This window comes from Pristiophorus japonicus, chromosome 1 (genome assembly GCF_044704955.1).
Source record: "Pristiophorus japonicus isolate sPriJap1 chromosome 1, sPriJap1.hap1, whole genome shotgun sequence".
Taxonomy (NCBI): Eukaryota; Metazoa; Chordata; class Chondrichthyes; family Pristiophoridae; genus Pristiophorus; species Pristiophorus japonicus.
In genome coordinates, this window is record NC_091977.1 from 511,953,755 (window position 1) to 511,972,495 (window position 18,741).

Genomic DNA, 18,741 nt, shown 5'->3' on the forward strand with positions numbered 1-18,741 from the left:
CTCCCCCCTCCCCCCTCCTCTCCCACCCCTCCCCTCCTCTCCCCCCTCCCTCCCCTCCTCTCCCCCTTCCTCCCTCTCTCCCCTCCTTTCCCCCTCCCTCTCTCCCCTTCCCTTCCCCATCTCTCCCTCCCCCCCTCTCTCTCCCTCCCTCCCCCTCTCTCCCTCGCTCCCTCTCCTCTTCCTCCCTCTCCCTCCCCCTCCACTCCCCCTCTCTCCCCGCTCCTCTCCCCCTCCATCCCCTCCCTCCCCTCCCCCCCCTCCCTCCGCCTCGCTGTCAGAAACACAGAGGGACACAGACAGAGAGAGAGAGAGAGATGGGGACGGGGGTGGGGGCATCCCAGCATGCTGTTGGAGGGCTCCTGGTGCTGCAGTTGGTGAGTAGAAACTTAATTTTTTGTTTATTGATTGATTTTTTTTTTTATTTTTAATTTTTTAATTTTTTTTGATTTTATTGGTTGATTTATTGATTTATTGATCATTTATTATTGATGATGGCTCTTTATTTGTAAAAGTGAAGTGTTTAATATTTGTAAACCCTCCTTCCCCCTGCCATCTCTCGTTCTCTACACCTGATTTATAAGTGTAGGCAAGGTTTTTCTCAGCGTACAAAAATCTACATTAACTCCATTCTAAGTTAGTTTAGAGTAAGTTTTCGCTGCCTAAACTTGCAAAACAGGCGTAAGTGGTTGGACAAGCCCCCTTTTGAAAAAAAATCTGTTCGACAATGAAACTATTCCAACTCACTAGAACTGGAGCAAACTAAATGCCAAGAATTGCAATTTCTAAGATGCTCCATTCTAAACTAGTTGCTCCAAAAAAATAGGAGCAACTCAGGCTGAAATTTGAGCCCATGGTGTCCAGGAGCAATCTCGTTCCCCACTCATTCCCATGAGCTGTCCTATGTCCCCTGCATCCTACATTTCAGGTTGAGCTCTCCTTCCCACCCTCCTTGGCCGTCTCCCAGGTGTGACTTGCTGCAACCCACTGGGACACGCTGCCTCAAACTGTACACCATGAAATGTCATGTCGGTTGTATCGCTCAGAAAAGGGCTTGATGCTCTCAGGTTCACTGTCTCCAATTCCAATGGAAACATCTCAGTATTGGGGTCTTCCTGCTGCCCTTCATTCTCCAGTTCATCCCTGTCTTGATGTTGATGAAGAATATCCGGCTTCCTGATCATGCTCTGCTTCAGCTTCTGTCTCTTCCTGATGCACAACATCTGCAAAACATAACAGAGCAGATGTTTGGTTCGCAGCAGGGGAGGGGACAGGGTCACGTGAGTACTCGCGTCACACAGCGCAGGCTCTTTTCAAAGACCACGATGCCAATCCAGACTGTGCAATTTGCAGGACTTACCCTGTCTCAGTTACCTGGGCCCAGCGTCCACATTGGTGGTTGATCTCTTGCGAGATTTCATCATATCAGCAATCCTCTGTTCCACGGCTGTTAGTTACAGCCCATTTGGTGCACCTCCTCCAGTTTTTGACCTTTCTCGGTTGATCTGTGGCTCCTTCCTCTGCAAAGATGAAAATAGAACTTTTTAAGAGAGGGTCCTTCTGCTGTGGTGGCCACACACACACACATACATTAGTCACATTCACAATTGTAATTGCAGTGCATAAATAAAAATATTACTTACAGTAACTGCTTAGTCAAGGTCCTGCCACTACTTTTTGACCTAGGTGCCACTTCTCGGGGTCATAGCCCGGTTAGTGGATTTGAGTATAGGAGCAGGGAGGCCTTACTGCAGTTGTACAGTGCCTTAGTGAGGCCTCACCTGGAATATTGTGTTCAGTTTCAGTCTCCTAATCTGAGAAAGGACGTTCTTGCTATTGAGGGAGTGCAGCGAAGGTTCACCAGACCGATTCCAGGGATGGCTGGACTGACATATGAGGAGAGACTGGATCGACTGGGCCTGTATTCACTGGAGTTTAGAAGGATGAGAGGGGATCTCATAGAAACATATAAAATTCTGACAGGATTGGAAAGGTAAGATGCGGGAAGAATGTTCTCGATGTTGGGGAAGTCCAGAACCAGGGGACATAGTCTTAGAATAAGGGGTAGGCCATTTAGGACTGAGATGAGTAGAAACTTCTTCACTCAGAGAGTTGTTAACCTATGGAATTCCCTGCCGCAGAGAGTTGTTGATGCCAGTTCATTGGATATATTCAAGAGGGAGTTAGATATGGCCCTTACGGCTAAAGGGATCAAGGGATATGGAGAGAAAGCAGAAAAGGGGTACTGAGGGAATGATCAGCCATGATCTTATTGAATGGTGGTGCAGGCTCGAAGGGCCGAATAGCCTACTCCTGCACCTATTTTCTATGTTTCTATGTTTCTAGCCACTGCATTGAACTCTTCTGCAACTTGTTCCCAAAGTTTTGCTAGTAGAGAGAGTTTCAGTTTCCTTTGTTCTCAAGCACATCGCATCTCCTTTCAATTATGTCTATTCCGGGGCTCAATTATTTCTGCTAGAAATCTCTTGGCCCGTCCCCCTTCCGCTGCCCCTTCTCCTTCTTCTTCTCCTTGTCCTTCCCCTTCCCTTGGATCCATCTTTTGCAGCTAAAATCTAAATGTCCAGATCGAGCTCAGATCCAAATGTGTTCTCACAAGCTCTTGATCCAGACCAGGAAGTTTACTGTGGATGTGCGGGCATACCCATCACGTGGAAAAAGGTTTATTTTTCCAGCGCATGCTCAGAGACTTTTTGGCGCACACTTGAAGCTCCGCCCCCAGATGTAACTTCGAGTACCACAGCGCCAAAATTCAATTTTACTTCAGTGCAATCTGGAACAAAAAAGTCGGCCGTTCATCCTCCTGGGCGCCAAAAATTGGCAAAGAGGAAAATTGAGCCCAATGAAACAGCACCAGAGGAGGAGGTGAAGCAATTAGATAGGACAGCTATGGATCAGAAAGAATTGGTAGAACTCAAAGTAGAATAAGGCACTATGCCCTGTTGCGATACATTCCAAAGGGAAGTCAGAGAGCAAATACCAGAGCCTCTGCCACAACAGTGACACTTCAGAAGTACTTAATTGGCTGTAAAACGTTTTGGGCAGTCATGAAGTCGGAACCAATGTCCTAGGGGGAGTGTTTGCTAGTGCTGTTGGGGAGGGGTTAAACTAACATGGCAGGGGGATGGGAACTTTTGCAGGGAGACAGAGGGAAATAGAATGGGGGCAGAAGCAAAAGATAGAAAGATAAAAAGAAGAAAAGTAAAAGTGGAGGCCAGAGAAACTGAAGGCAAAAAGCAAAAAGGGCCACATTACAGCAAAATTCTAAAGGGGCAAAGTGTCAAAAAGACAAGCCTGAAGGCTCTGTGCCTCAATGCGAGGAGTATTCAGAATAAGATGGATGAATTAACTGCGCAGATAGCAGTTAACGGATATGATGTAATTGGCGTCACGGAGACATGGCTACAGGGTGACCAAGGCTGGGAACTCAACATCCAGGGGTATTCAACAGGAAGGATAGACAGAAGGGAAAAGGAGTTGGGGTGGCGTTGCTGGTTAAAGAGGAAATTAATGCAATAGTAAGGAAGGACATTAGCTTGGATGATGTGGAATCAGTATGGGTGGAGCTGCGGAATACCAAAGGGCAAAAAATGCTAGTGGAGCTGTGTTCAGACCACCAAACAGTAGTAGTGAGGTTGGGGACAGCATCAAACAAGAAATTAGGGATGTGTGCAATAAAGGTACACCAGTTATCATGGGCGACTTTAATCTACATATTGATTGGGCTCACCAAACTGGTAGCAATACGGTGGAGGAGGATTTCCTGGAGTGTATTAGGGATGGTTTTCTAGACCAATATGTCGAGGAACCAACTAGAGGGCTGGCCATCCTAGACTGGTTGATGTGTAATGAGAAAGGACTAATTAGCAATCTTGTTGTGCGAGGCCCCTTGGGGAACAGTGACCATAATATGGTAGAATTCTTTATTAAGATGGAGAGTGACACAGTTAATTCAGAGACTAGGGTCCTGAACTTAAGGAAATGGTATGAGACGTGAATTGGCTAGAATAGACTGGCGAGTGATACTTAAAGGGTTGATGGTGGGTAAACAATGGCAAACATTTAAAGATCATAGAGATGAACTTCAACAATTGTACATCCCTGTCTGGAGTAAAAATAAAACGGGGAAGGTGGCTCAACTGTGGCTAACAAGGGAAATTAAGGATAGTGTTAAATTCAAGGAAGAGGCATATACACTGTTCAGAAAAAGCAGCAAACCTGAGGATTGGGAGAATTTTATAATACAGCAGAGGAGGACAAAGGGTTTAATTAGGAGAGGGAAAAGAGAGTATGAGAGGAAGCTTGCTGGGAACATAAAAACTGACTGCAAAAGCTTCTATAGATATGTGAAGAGAAAAAGATTAGGGAAAACAAACATAGGTCCCTTGCAATCAGATTCAGGTGAATTTATAATGAGGAACAAAGAAATGGCGGACCAGTAAAACAAATACTTTGGTTCTGTCTTCACAGAGCAAGACACAAATAACCTTCCGGAAGTACTAGGGGACCGAGAGTCTAGTGAGAAGGAGGAACAGAAGGATATCCTTATTAGACGGGAAATTGTGTTAGGGAAATTGATGGGATTGGAGGCCGATAAATCCCTGGGGCATGATAGTCTGCATCCCAGAGTACTTAAGGAAGAAGCCCGAGAAATAGTGGATGCATTGCTGATCATTTTCCAACAGTCTATCGACTCTGGATCGGTTCCTATGGACTGGAGGGTAGCTAATGTAATACCACTTTTTAAAAAAGGAGGGAGAGAGAAAATGGTAATTATAGATTGGTTAGCCTGACATCAGTAATGGGGAAATGTTGGAATCAATTATTAAAGATGAAATAGCAGCACATTTGGAAAGCAGTGACGGGATCGGTCCAAGTCAGCATGGATTTATGAAAGGGAAATCTTGCTTGACAAATCTTCTCGAATTTTTTGAGGAAGTAACTGGCAGAGTGGACAAGGGAGAACCAGTGGATGTGGTGTATTTGGACTTTCAAAAGGCTTTTGACAAGGTCCCACACAAGAGATTGGTGTGCAAAATTAAAGCACATGGTATTGGGGGTAATGTACTGACGTGAATAGAGAACTGGTTGGCAGACAGGAAGCAGAGAGTCGGGATAAACGGGTCCTTGTCAGAATGGCAGGCAGTGACTAGTGGAGTGCCGCAAGGCTCAGTGCTGGGACCTCAGCTATTTACAATATACATTAATGATTTGGATGAGGGAATTGAGTGTAATATCTCCAATTTGCAGATGACACTAAACTGGGTGGCGGTCTGAGCTGTGAGGAGGATGCTCAAAGGCTGCATGGTGACTTGGACAGGTTAGGTGAGTGGGCAAACGAGTGGCAGATGCAGTATAATGTGGATAAATGTGAGGTTATCCGCTTTGGTGGCAAAAGCAGGAAGGCAGAATATTATCTGAATGGTGACAGATTAGGAAAAGGGGAGGTGCAACGAGACCTGGGTGTCATGGTACATCAGTCATTGAAGGTTGGCAGACAGGTACAGCAGGCGGTGAAGAAGGCAAATGGCATGTTGTCCTTCATAGCTAGGGGATTTGAGTATAGGAGCAGGGAGGTCTTACTGCAATTGTACAGGGCCTTAGTAAGGCCTCACCTAGCATATTGTGTTCAGTTTTGGTCTCCTAATCTGAGGAAGGACATTCTTGCTATTGAGGGAGTGCAGCAAAGGTTCACCAGACTGATTCCCGGGATGGCAGGACTGACATATGAGGAGAGACTGGATCAACTAGACCTGTATTCACTGGAGTTTAGAAGGATGAGAGGGGATCTCATAGAAACATATAAAATTCTGACGGGACTGGACAGGTTAGATGCAGGAAGAATGTTCCCGATGTTGGGGAAGTCCAGAACCAGGAGACATAGTCTAAGGATAAGGGGTAAGCCATTTAGGACTGAGATGAGGAGAAACTTCTTCAATCAGAGAGTTGTTAACCTGTGGAATTCCCTACCGCAGAGAGTTGTTGATGCCAGTTCATTGGATATATTCAAGAGGGAGTTAGATATCGCCCTTATGGCTAAAAGGATCAAGGGTATGGAGAGAAAGCAGGAAAGGGGTACTGAGGTGAATGATCAGCCATGATCTTATTGAATGGTGGTGCAGGCTCGAAGGGCCGAATAGCCTACTCCTGCACCTATTTTCTATATTTTTATATGTATGGTAAGTTCTTTCTTTCTTTCTTATGCTCATACAGATCCCCAGACACAACGCTATGGTGTTCGTAAACTGCAAATCCTTCCTGTCTACAATTCTTACTATATATTTTAACCGCTTCCATATTTTGGTTCACTCTCAAGTCTCTATGGCTTCAATAGTACCTTCATTTAATTTGATATTTGATAAGCACCCTAGACTACAGCAGACCATGACCATCCAGCAGACTGTGACAATCCTGGAAACTTTCACTAATAGATGCTTCAGAAAGGCCCATGTGCACCTATTTTCAGAGGAAAATGGGGCAGAAACACATTATGCTGGGGCTCGAGTTCCTTTGTGCAATTCCGACAGCAAGTCTGGCAGGAATCGCTTCATTGCGCCTCAAATAGCTGATGGTATTTAAATTTCACGTAGGAACCCACCATTTCACTTAGCAGACTGGGGGTCTATATAGCATACCTTATTCATGTGCTACTTGGAAGAAGGCGAGGAGGATAAATAAGAAGTACTGTTAGATGTCAGGGAAGTCAGCACGTGACTGATGCAATGCCTGCAAGATAAAGAACCACATAGTTTTCCTGACGAACACAAGGGAGTAATTGGCCCAGTCCCTAGGTTACAATTCCATGGCAGGTTCTCCAATGTCCAGTATGACATTGATGAAAAACCCATATTGAGATATTGGAAGTGTCAAGAGTACAGACATTGACACCCAATGCCCATGCTGCAACCCATCATATTTGTGAGTACATGAAAATGCATGTTGCAACTAAGTTTTGTCAGAACTATTTTCTGTGTAGACCCCTTTTAAGTTATCAGTTTCAGGCCCTAAACTCCACTGATTTCTCCCAATCCCCTGCCATAAATTCAGAGGGAAATAGAAACATAGAAACATAGAAAATAGGTGCAGAAGTAGGCCATTCGGCCCTTCTAGCCTGCACCGCCATTCAATGAGTTCATGGCTGAACATTCAAATTCAGTACCCCATTCCTGCTTTCTCGCCATACCCCTTGATCCCCCTTGTAGTAAGGACCTCATCTAACTCCTTTTTGAATATATTTAGTGAATTGGCCTCAACAACTTTCTGTGGTAGAGAATTCCACAGGTTCACCACTCTCTGGGTGAAGAAGTTCCTCCGCATCTCGGTCCTAAATGGCTTACCCCTTATCCTTAGACTGTGACCTCTGGTTCTGGACTTCCCCAACATTGGGAACATTCTTCCTGCATCTAACCTGTCTAACCCCGTCAGAATTTTAAATGTTTCTATGAGGTCCCCTCTCATTCTTCTGAACTCCAGTGAATACAAGCCCAGTTGATCCAGTCTTTCTTGATAGGTCAGTCCCGCCATCCCGGGAATCAGTCTGGTGAACCTTCGCTGCACTCCCTCAATAGCAAGAATGTCCTTCCTCAGGTTAGGAGACCAAAACTGTACACAATACTCCAGGTGTGGCCTCACCAATGCCCTGTACAACTGTAGCAACACCTCCCTGCCCCTGTACTCAAATCCCCTTGCTATGAAGGCCAACATGACATTTGCTTTCTTAACCGCCTGCTGCACCTGCATGCCAACCTTCAATGACTGATGTACCATGACACCCAGGTCTCTTTGCACCTCCCCTTTTCCTAATCTGTCACCATTCAGATAATAGTCTGTCTCTCTGTTTTTACCACCAAAGTGGATAACCTCACATTTATCCACATTATACTTCATCTGCCATGCATTTGCCCACTCGCCTAACCTATCCAAGTCGCTCTGCAGCCTCACAGCATCCTCCTCACAGCTCACACTGCCACCCAACTTAGTGTCATCCGCAAATTTGGAGATACTACATTTAATCCCCTCATCTAAATCATTAATGTACAGTGTAAACAGCTGGGGCCCCAGCACAGAACCTTGCGGTACCCCACTAGTCACTGCCTGCCATTCTGAAAAGCACCCATTTACTCCTACTCTTTGCTTCCTGTCTGACAACCAGTTCTCAATCCATGTCAGCACACTACCCCCAATCCCATGTGCTCTAACTTTGCACATCAATCTCTTGTGTGGGACCTTGTCGAACGCCTTCTGAAAGTCCAAATATACCACATCAACTGGTTCTCCCTTGTCCACTCTACTGGAAACATCCTCAAAAAATTCCAGAAGATTTGTCAAGCATGATTTCCCTTTCACAAATCCATGCTGACTTGGACCTATCATGTCACCTCTTTCCAAATGCACTGCTATGACATCCTTAATAATTGATTCCATCATTTTACCCACTACCGATGTCAGGCTGACCGGTCTATAATTCCCTGTTTTCTCTCTCCCTCCTTTTTTAAAAAGTGGGGTTACATTGGCTACCCTCCACTCTATAGGAACTGATCCAGAGTCAATGGAATGTTGGAAAATGACTGTCAATGCATCCACTATTTCCAAGGCCACCTCCTTAAGTACTCTGGGATACAGTCCATCAGGCCCTGGGGATTTATCGGCCTTCAATCCCATCAATTTCCCCAACACAATTTCCCGGCTAATAAGGATTTCCCTCAGTTCCTCCTCCTTACTAGACCCCCCGAGCCTCATATATAAATGGCTGTTTTTAGCTGATTATATTGTTTTTTTGTGGACTCTAGCAATTTCCTATCAGAGATATACCAGGCATCAGTAATGCATTACAACTGGAATTTGTGCCCTGTTGCAGTATGGTAAGCATTCAAAGGGCTGTAAGGTAGTTTGCATGGGGCAACAGCCAATCTGTAGCAAGGTAAGAGGGAACACTTCGTGAGCCCCATACTTTGCCTATCAACCTCATTACTTCAGGTTCAAAAACTTCTTCCCAATTTGATGCTGGTGTTTCTGATTGGTGGAGACCACCTTGATGCATTGTGCCACCTCCTATCATGCATTGTTGACTTCTCTTCTGTGCAGAAAGTGCCCTGGCAAGCCAAACAGAGCAATGCTCCTTTACCCGATTTCTTGCAGAATCACTTCAACTGCTGCATCCACAAAGCTGGGTGCTGTTCCTTGCCATGGCTACACAGTAAGGAGTCGAAATTGTCCCTTTCTATGAGGCCTGTGGACACCTGAAAGCGGCGGCTACAGGTCAGTGCGGACTGGCCACTGAGCCTCTGTGGAGGGGCCGCCATTTTGGAGTGGTATAAAGCTTTGTCTATCTGTAAAGCATGCACTCCCATGTTCCGGCACCAGGGAGTGCATCCCCTGAAGTCCCAAAGGATCCCAGCATCCCTAGGGAGCACTGTATATAAGCCGGCCCCTAAGGCCTGTTCCTCACTTTAGAGTGCCTTAATAAAGACTGAGGTCACTGTTACTTTAACTTCCCTGTGTGCAGTCTCATCTGTGTTAGGAACACAATAACTGGCGACGAGTATACAAATCCAATGCAAAGATGCAGCAAACTGTGGGCATCCTGGAGAAGTTCTCGGAGGGTGAGGACTGGGAAGCCTATGTCGAACGGCTAGACCAGTACTTTGCAACCAACGAGCTGGACGGAGAAGGAAGCGCTGCAAAAAGGAAAGCGGTCCTCCTCACGGTCTGCGGGGCACCGACCTACAGCCTCATGAAAAATCTTCTGGCCCCGGTGAAACCCACAGATAAGTCATATGAGGAGCTGTGTACACTGGTTCGGGAGCATCTTAACCCGAGGGAGAGCGTGCTGATGGCGAGGTATCGGTTCTACACGTGCCAGCGATCTGAAGGTCAGGAAGTGGCGAGCTATGTCGCCGAGCTAAGGTGACTTGCAAGACAATGTGAGTTTGATGGCTACCTGGAGCAGATGCTCAGAGACTTTTTTGTACTGGGTATTGGCCATGAGACCATCCTACGAAAACTTTTGACTGTAGAGACACCGACCCTCAGTAAGGCCATTGCGATAGCACAGGCGTTTATGTCCACCAGTCATAACACCAAACAAATCTCTCAGCACACAAGTGCTAGCAATGTTCATAAATTAACTGCAACTGTGTTTGCGAGCAGAAATGTACAGGGCAGAAACCACGAGTCTGCAACTGCCAGCAGGCCTCAGGTGACTGAGATGACTCTAGAGTCCGGATGAATGCAAGGGAATTCACACCTTGTTGGCGTTGTGGAGGCTTCCATTCAGCCTATTCATGCTACTTCAAAGGGTATGATTGCAAGAGCTGTGGAACAATGGGGCACCACAAACAAGCTTGCAGCAACCTGCTAACCACCACGTGGCAAAGTAAGATTGGTCCATGGTGGATCAAAGCAATTTTGAGTCTCAGAGAGAGGAGGCAGATGATGAAGTACACGGGGTACACACATTTTCGACAAAATGTCCACCTATAATGCTAAATGTAAAATTGAATGGCTTACCCGTAGCCATGGAACTGGACACTGGCGTTAGCCAATCCATCATGAGTAAAAAGATGTTTGAGAGACAGTGGTGCAACAAGGCATTCAGACCAGCACTGAGCCCCATCCACACAAAACTGATAACGTACACCAGAGAGCTCATCACTGTCCTGGGCAGCGCCATGGTCAAGGTCACCTACGAGGGCTGGATTGTCTCGGGTGATGGCCCCACACTACTTGGAAGGAGCTGACTGGGCAAAATCCGCTGGAACTGGGATGACATCTGAGCGCTATCACATGTCGATGAGGCCTCATATACCCAGGTTCTTAACAAATTTCCTTTCCTTTTTGAGCCAGGCATTGGAAACTTTTCCGGGGCGAAGGTGCGGATCCACTTGGTCCCAGAGGCACGACCCATTCACCACAAGGTGCGAGCGGTACCTCACATGATGAGGGAGAGAGTGGAAATCGAGCTGGACAGGCTACAACGCGAGGGCATCATCTCCCCAGTGGAATTCAGCAAGTGGGCCAGCCCGATTGTTCCAGTACTCAAAAGTGATGGCACGGTCAGGATTTGCAGCGATTATAAAGTAACTGTTAATCGTTTCTCGCTACAGGACCAATACCCGCTACCTAAGGCAGACGACCTATTTGCGACACTGGCAGGAAGCAAGACATTCACCAAGCTCGACCTGACTTCGGCCTACATGACGCAGGAGCTGGAGGAGTCTTCGAAGGGCCTCACCTGCATCAACACGCACAAGGGACTGTTCATCTACAACAGATGCCTGTTTGGAATTCGGTCGGCTGCAGCGATCTTCCAGAGAAACATGGAGAGCCTACTCAAGTCGGTACCATGCACGGTGGTTTTTCAGGACGACATATTGGTCCCGGGTCGGGACACCGTCGAGCACTTACAAAACCTGGAGGAGGTCCTCCAGCGACTGGATCGCGTAGGGCTGTGGCTGAAGAGATTGAAATGCGTCTTCATGGCAACAGAAGTGGAGTTTTTGGGGAGAAAGATCGCGGCGGAATGCATTCGGCCCACAGACGCCAAGACAGAGGCTATCAGGAACGCGCCCAGGCCACAGAACGTCACGGAGCTGTGGTTGTTCCTGGGACTTTTCAACTATTTTGGTAACTTCCTACCGGGGTTAAGCACCCTTTTAGAGCCCCTACATGTGTTATTGCGTAAAGGTGAGAACTGGGTATGGAGAAAAAAACAAGTAATTGCTTTTGAGAAAGCCAGGAACATTTTATGCTCCAACAAGCTGCTTGTATTGTATAACCCATGTAAAAGACTTGTGCTAGCATGTGATGCATCGTCATACGGAGTCGGGTGAGTATTACAACAAGCTAACGTTGCAGGGAAGTTGCAACCTGTCGCCTATGCCTCCAGGAGCTTGTCTAAGGCCGAGAGGGCCTACAAAATGATTGAGAAAGAGGCATTAGCGTGTGTGTTCGGGGTAAAGAAAATACATCAGTACCTGTTTGGCCTCAAATTTGAGCTGGAAACCGATCACAAGCCCCTCATATCCCTGTTCACTGAAAACAAGGGGATAAATACTAATGCCTCAGCCCGCAAACAAAGGTGGGCACTCGCGCTATCAACTATACCATCCGCCACAGGCCAGGCACCGAGAACTGTGCGGATGCTCTCAGTCGGCTACCATTGCCCACCACGGGGGTGGAAATGGCGTAGCCTGCAAACTTGTTGACGGTGGCGCAGCCCGCAGACTTGTCGATGGTCATGGAAGCGTTTGAAAATGATAAATCACCTGTCATGGCCCGCCAGATTAGGACTTGGACCAGCCAAGATCCTCTGCTGTTCCTAGTAAAAAACTGTGTACTGCATGGGAGCTGGGCCAGCATCCCCATTGAAATGCAAGAGCTAATCAAGCCGTTCCAGCGGCGAAAGGACGAGCTGTCCATTCAGGCAGACTGCCTGTTGTGAGGTAACAGCGTAGTGCTACCCAAAAGGGGCAGGGAGACGTTCATCTCAGATTTCCACAGCACACGCCCGGGTATAGTAATGATGAAAGCGATAGCCAGATCCCACGTGTGGTGGCCCAGTATCGACTCTGACGTAAGAGTCCTGTGTACGGCAATGCAGCGTATGTGCTCAGTTGAGCAACGCGCCCAGAGAGGCACCATTAAGTTTGTGATCCTGGCCCTCCAGACCATGGTCTAGGATCCATGTCTTTGCGGGCCCGTTTCTCGGTAAAATGTTCCTGGTGGTGGTGGATGCTTTTTCAAAATGGATTGAATGTGAAATAATGTCGGGAAGCACCGCCACCGCCACCATTGAAAGCCTGAGGGCCATGTTTGCCACCCACGGTCTGCCTGACAGCCATGTTTCACCAGTGCTGAATTTAAATAATTCATGACCCGCAATGGGATCAAACATGTCACCTCGGCCCCGTTTAAACAAGCCTCCAATGGGCAGGCAGAGCAGACAGTACAAACAATCAAACAGAGCCTTGAACGAGTCACAGAAGGCTCACTCCAAACCCACCTGTCCCGGTTACTGCTCAGCTACCACACGAGACCCCACTCGCTCACAGGGGTGCCCCCGGCTGAGCTACTCATGAAAAGGACACTTAAAACCAGACTCTCGCTGGTTCACCCCAACCTGCATGATCAGGTAGAGAGCAGACAGCAGCAACAAAATGTAAACGATGTTTGTGCCACTGTGTCACGGGTAATAAATCTGAATGACCCTGTGTATGTGCTAAACTATGGACATGGCCCCAATTGGATCGCGGGCATGGTGATAGCTAAAGAAGGGAGTAGGGTGTTTGTAGTCAAACTAGACAATGGACAAATTTGCAGAAAGCACCTGGACCAAACGAGGCTGCGGTTCATAGACTGCCCTGAACAACCCACAGCAGACACCACCTTTTTCGAGCCCACAACACACACCCAAAGGATTAACGACACCACCCCAGACCAGGAAATTGAACCCATCACGTCCAACAGCCCAGCAAGGCCAGGCTCACCTATCAGCCCTGCAGGGCCAACAACACGCCAGCCCAGCGAGGGCACAGCCAACACACCAGAACAGATATTTGTACCGAGGCGGTCCACCAGGGAAAGAAAGGCTCTCGACCGCCTCACCTTGTAAATAGTTTTCACTTTGACTTTGGCGGGGAGTGATGTTGTGTATCTGTAAAGCATGCACTCCCATGTTCCGCCACCAGGGAGTGCATCCCCTGAAGTCCCAAGGGATACCAGCATCCCTAGGGAGCACTGTATATAAGCCGGCCCCTAAGGCCAGTTCCTCACTCTGGAGTGTCTTATTAAAGACTGAGGTCACTGTTACTTTAACCTCCCTGTGTGCAGTCTCACCTGTGTGAGGAGCACAATATAAAGGACTGCTCCGCCTGTTTTCCCGCTGCGGCATGCACGCACTGACCCCTTACCAATTGGCGGCGACACCTTCCCGAATTTGCCCCGTGGAAAATTGCGGCTTTCCGGAATTGCCCCACAGGAGCAGCGCCAATGCCAGTCGATGCCACTGACAGCTTTTTGTGTCGGTGCCATTTCTGTGGCTTGGCGGCATGGCTGCTCTTAAAGGGGAGATGGCGCTGCCAGCGATTCCATGTTTTGTTTTGTCAGTCGACTGCCAGGTCGGGTCAACAATTATGGCCGCGCGTTCGGCCGGGTCACCAACAGGCAGCCTGGCACCCCCTCTTGATGAGGAGGGATGTTGTGACGCACCAGCACAATGACGTCATCAACGTGGCGCTGATGACTTGCAGCGTCGGCCACTCCGTACCGCCCCCATTTCCACCCCGCGATTGACGGCCATTCCGTCTCGCCCCCACCGCCACTCAATGATCAGGCCATTTCCGCCCTGCTTTTTAAAAAAAAGCACCAAATTTCTCCGGATTATCCCATTCGAAAACAGTAAGTGCGACTCGTTTGGGGTGGTGGCCAATTTCGGCCCATAACAGTTCAGAACATAGACCTTTCCAAAATTATTTGGACAACAAAAAAGGCTCTTTCCTTAAATGGCTGCCTTTAAATAAACACTAAACCTTTAAATAGTTGTTGCAGCACCAGATATCCTGCCCCAAATTTGCAAGACACCTATTACTGGTCAGTTATATTCTGAATATCTAAATAGGACTGACCCCAGAAGATATGTAAGGATCAGGCAGATGCAAAACCAACATCACAAAGTTACAAGCCTCATCTGCAACCATCATGAAAAATTTACACCTATATCTCTCTTTTTGTGTCACTCTCTCTGTCTTTCAACCTTTTCCAGTCCGTAAACTTGAGCTCACCCAAAAATCTGTTGCCCATAACCTAACTCACACCAAGTCCCACTCACCCATCACCTTGCACTCGCTGGCCTACATCGGGTCCGGGTCTGGCAACACCTCAATTAAAAGACTTAAAAATAGGAGTTCTGACGAAAGGTCATCGACCTGAAACGTTAATTCTGTTTCTCTCTCCACAGATGCTGCCTGACCTGCTGAGTATTTCCAGCATTTTATGTTTCTATATTAAAAATTCTTATCCTTGTTTTCAAATCCTACCATGGTCTTCCCTCTCCCAATCTCAGCAACCTTCTCCAAGCTTACAAAACTTTGAGATCCTCCAATTCTGGCATCTTGCACAGCCCCTATTTTCCATTCTCCACCATTGGTGGCTGTGCCGTTAGCTGCCTCTGCCCTAACCTCTGGAATGACTTCTCTAAATTACTCCACCTCTCTCCCACTCTCTCCTCCTTTAAGACATTCCTTAAATCCTACCTCATTGACCAAGCTTTTGGTCTCCTGTCCTAATGTCTCCTTATATGTCTCGGTATCAAATTTTGTTTGATAATCGCTTCTATGAAGTGCCTTGGGGCATTTTACTATCCAAGTTGTTGTTGTATGGCTGTCCCACTTTTTCTCTAAGGTCTCTCCTGTACACTTCTCTCTTTTACATCCCTAGTGTGTCTGCATCACTCTCACATATGTTCCTTTATTGAAGTGATCACTAATTGTCTGTTAGCTTTTTAAATACCGAAAGTATTCATGCAGATGGAAGGGAGCATATATTAGATTGGAGGTGGGGGGCAGGAAGAGGCTTTCAGAGAGGTGCTGTAATATGTATAGTTAAGTGGGAAGGTGGGGTTCTGCTTCAGACCAGGTGAGGTCGGGGGTTGTGGCAGGAAGGAAGCAATGTATTGAGATTGGAATATAGGAGGAAATCATAGAATCATAGGAAAATTATGACACAGAAAGAGGCCATTCGGCCCGTCGTGTCCGTGCCGGTCGAAAAAGAGCGACCCAGGCTAATCCCACCTTCCAGCACTAGGTCCGTAGCCCTGCAAGTTACGGATCTTCAAGTGCACATCCAAGTACTTTTTAAATGTGATGAGGGTTCCTGCCTCTACCACCCTTTCAGACAGAGTTCCAGACTCCCACCATCCTCTGAGGGAAGAAATGTTTCCTCATCTCCCCTTTAATCCTACCAACTACTTTAAATCTATGCCCTCTCTATATTGACCCATCTGTTAAGGTAAATAGATCCTTCCTATCCACTCTAGGCCCTTCATAATTTTATACACCTCAATTAAATCTCCCTTCAGCCTCCTCTGTTCCAAAGAAAACAAACGCAGCCTATGCAATCTTTACTCATAGCTGAGGTTTTCCAGTCCTGGCAACATCCTCATAAATCTCCTCTGCACCTTTCTGGTGTAATCACATCCTTCCTGTAATGTGGTGACCAGAACTGCGCGCAGTACTCAAGCTGTGGCCTGACTCATGTTTTATATAATTCTAGCACAACTTCCCTGTTTTTCTATTCTATGCTGCGCTAATAAAGGAAAGCATTCCGTATGCCTTTTAAAGTACCTTATCTTCCTGTCCTGCTACCTTTAAGGATCTCTGGACATATATTCCAAGGTCCCTTTGTTCCTCCACACCACTCAATATCCCCCCATTTATTGTGTATTCCCTTGCCTTGTTTCCTCTCCCCAAATGGATTAGTCACACTTTTCTGGATTGAATTCCATTTGCCACTTTACTGCCCAACTAACCAGTTCATCGATATCTTCCTGCAGTCTAGAGCTTTCCTCCTCACTGTCAATCACACGGACAATTTGTGTATCATCTGCAAATTTCTTTATCATACCCCTACATTTAAGTCTAAATCATTAATATATATTACAAAAAGTAAGGGACCGAGCACTGAGCCCTGTGGAACCCCGCTGGAGACAGCCTTTCAGTCACAAAAACTCCCTTCAACCATTACCCTTTGCTTCTTGCCACTGAGCCAATTTTGGATCCAATTTGCCACTTTCACTTGGATCCCATGGGCTTTTACTTTTTTGAGCATGAGGGATGTTAGAAATAGCCAAGTTTACGGCTATCTCTGATCACTTTAAAGGTTCGAATGCAAACCAATATAATGGATATATTGTGTTTAATCAGAGTTTAAGACAGAATATAACACATTAATTATACAGTAAAAACATACAACTGTAACAATAGTTCAAATCGATCCAGATGGTTGACACACGTGAGCAATTTTGTCCTTCCTATCGTCTAAGACTTCCTTCACTCTCTCTCTCTCTCTCTCTCTCTTCCATCTGTGTGTACAAGCATCCAGGAAGTCATTTTTAACCTACCTTTAGGGGTGGTCCTGAACCGGAATATTGACAAAACCTTTTGACCTATAGAGGTTCCCCTAAAAACTTATTATCTAATAAGTCTTCTAGTTCTTTGTCTCAATTCTTGTTTCAGGAACCCGCCTTAAAGATGTCTTCTGATTTTGGTCACATGTCTTCGTTTATACCTTCTCGAAGACGCTTTTCTGTGGAATTCCTTTCATTTCTCTCTGTCCCTATTCTCTCAGGTACAATCAATACAAAGTCTAGTCCTCTATCCTTTGAACTTATGAAGCCAAACCAGAGCTTTCTCACTTTAACTGGTCGTCATCTTCTTTACGACATAGCAAACTGTTTACATTAACTTCTATAAATTACCTTCCAATTTAAGTCTTTCTATACAAATTGTCTTAAAGATACATAAACAAACTGAAGTTTTAACTTGAAAATCACAGATAATTAGCATTTCTAAGCACTCCCTATCATTCTAAGGAGCCACCTCATCTCTAGTTCAAAACAATGATTTAAAACACAGCATCCATATTAGTTTTATACATTTTCACTTTCTGACAGTCCCCACCTTGAAAGAGAAAACTCTATTTCGATCACTCTTTTACAAACTTCTACCAACCGTGCCAACTCTAGACTATTCAATCGATGGTTCAATCGGCATGTCAAGCATCTCAAATAATATATTATAGTTAGAAATATTGGGCCCAAGTTTCCACATGATTTGCGCCTGATTTTTAGGAGCAACTGGTGGAGAACGGACTATCTTAGAAATCGCAATTCTCCACATTTTTTTTTCTGCAGCTCTAGTCAGGTAGAACAGTTCTACTTTGGAACAGAATTTTTTCTTCAAAAGGGGGCGTGTCCGGCCACTGACGCCTGATTTGAAAGTTTCCACACTGAAAACGTACTCCAAACTAAAGTAGAATGGAGCAAGTGAAGATTTTTGTAGAACTGAAAAAACCTGTTCTACACATTAAAAAATCAGGCGCAGGTTACAAATTAGGCGTCCAGAACGAGGTGGGGGGGGGGAAGGGAAGTAATTAAATTCTATAATAAATCCTTATTTATATTTATACAAATATTATACAAATAAATCCAACCTGAATAAACATTTATAAGCAAAGAAAAGATTAAATAAACCATCTTCCTACCTGTGTGAAAGTGCTTCAGGCAGGCCTTTCGGGACCGAAGGCTGAACTGTCCCCAGCACCAGATTTACAGGTAGGTGACGTTGGGTTGGGTCGGGTCGGGGAGGTTCAGGTCGGGGGGGAGAGAGGGAGAGGGAGAGAGAGGGGGAGGGAGAGAGTAGGGTGGGGGAGAGAGAGGGAGAGAGGGAGGGTTGGAGGGAGAGAGAGAGAGGGAGGGGGGGGCGGAGAGAGAGAGAGGGAGGGGGGGGCGGAGAGAGAGAGAGGGAGGGGGGGGCGGAGAGAGAGGGAGGGAGAGAGAGAGGGAGGGAGAGAGAGAGGGAGGGAGAGAGAGAGGGAGGGAGAGAGAGAGGGAGGGAGAGAGAGAGAGAGGGAGGGAGAGAGGGAGGGGGGGAGGTCAGGTCGGATCCAGTCCGGGAGCGGGAGTCGGGTCGGGTCAGGGGGCGGGAGCGCGGGTCGGGTCGGGTCCAGTCG

At 46.7% G+C, this 18,741-nt stretch overlaps 1 long non-coding RNA gene across 1 annotated transcript; it reads right to left on the minus strand.

Moving 5' to 3' along the window:
* Positions 1-293: 293 nt before the first annotated feature.
* Positions 294-18,377, minus strand: LOC139260385 (uncharacterized). Its single transcript, XR_011592792.1, has 3 exons — positions 18,274-18,377; positions 1,358-1,517; positions 294-1,220 (listed from the first exon to the last, which is right to left on the minus strand). It is a non-coding gene; the product is annotated as an uncharacterized lncRNA (long non-coding RNA).
* Between the last annotated feature and the right edge of the window lie 364 nt (positions 18,378-18,741).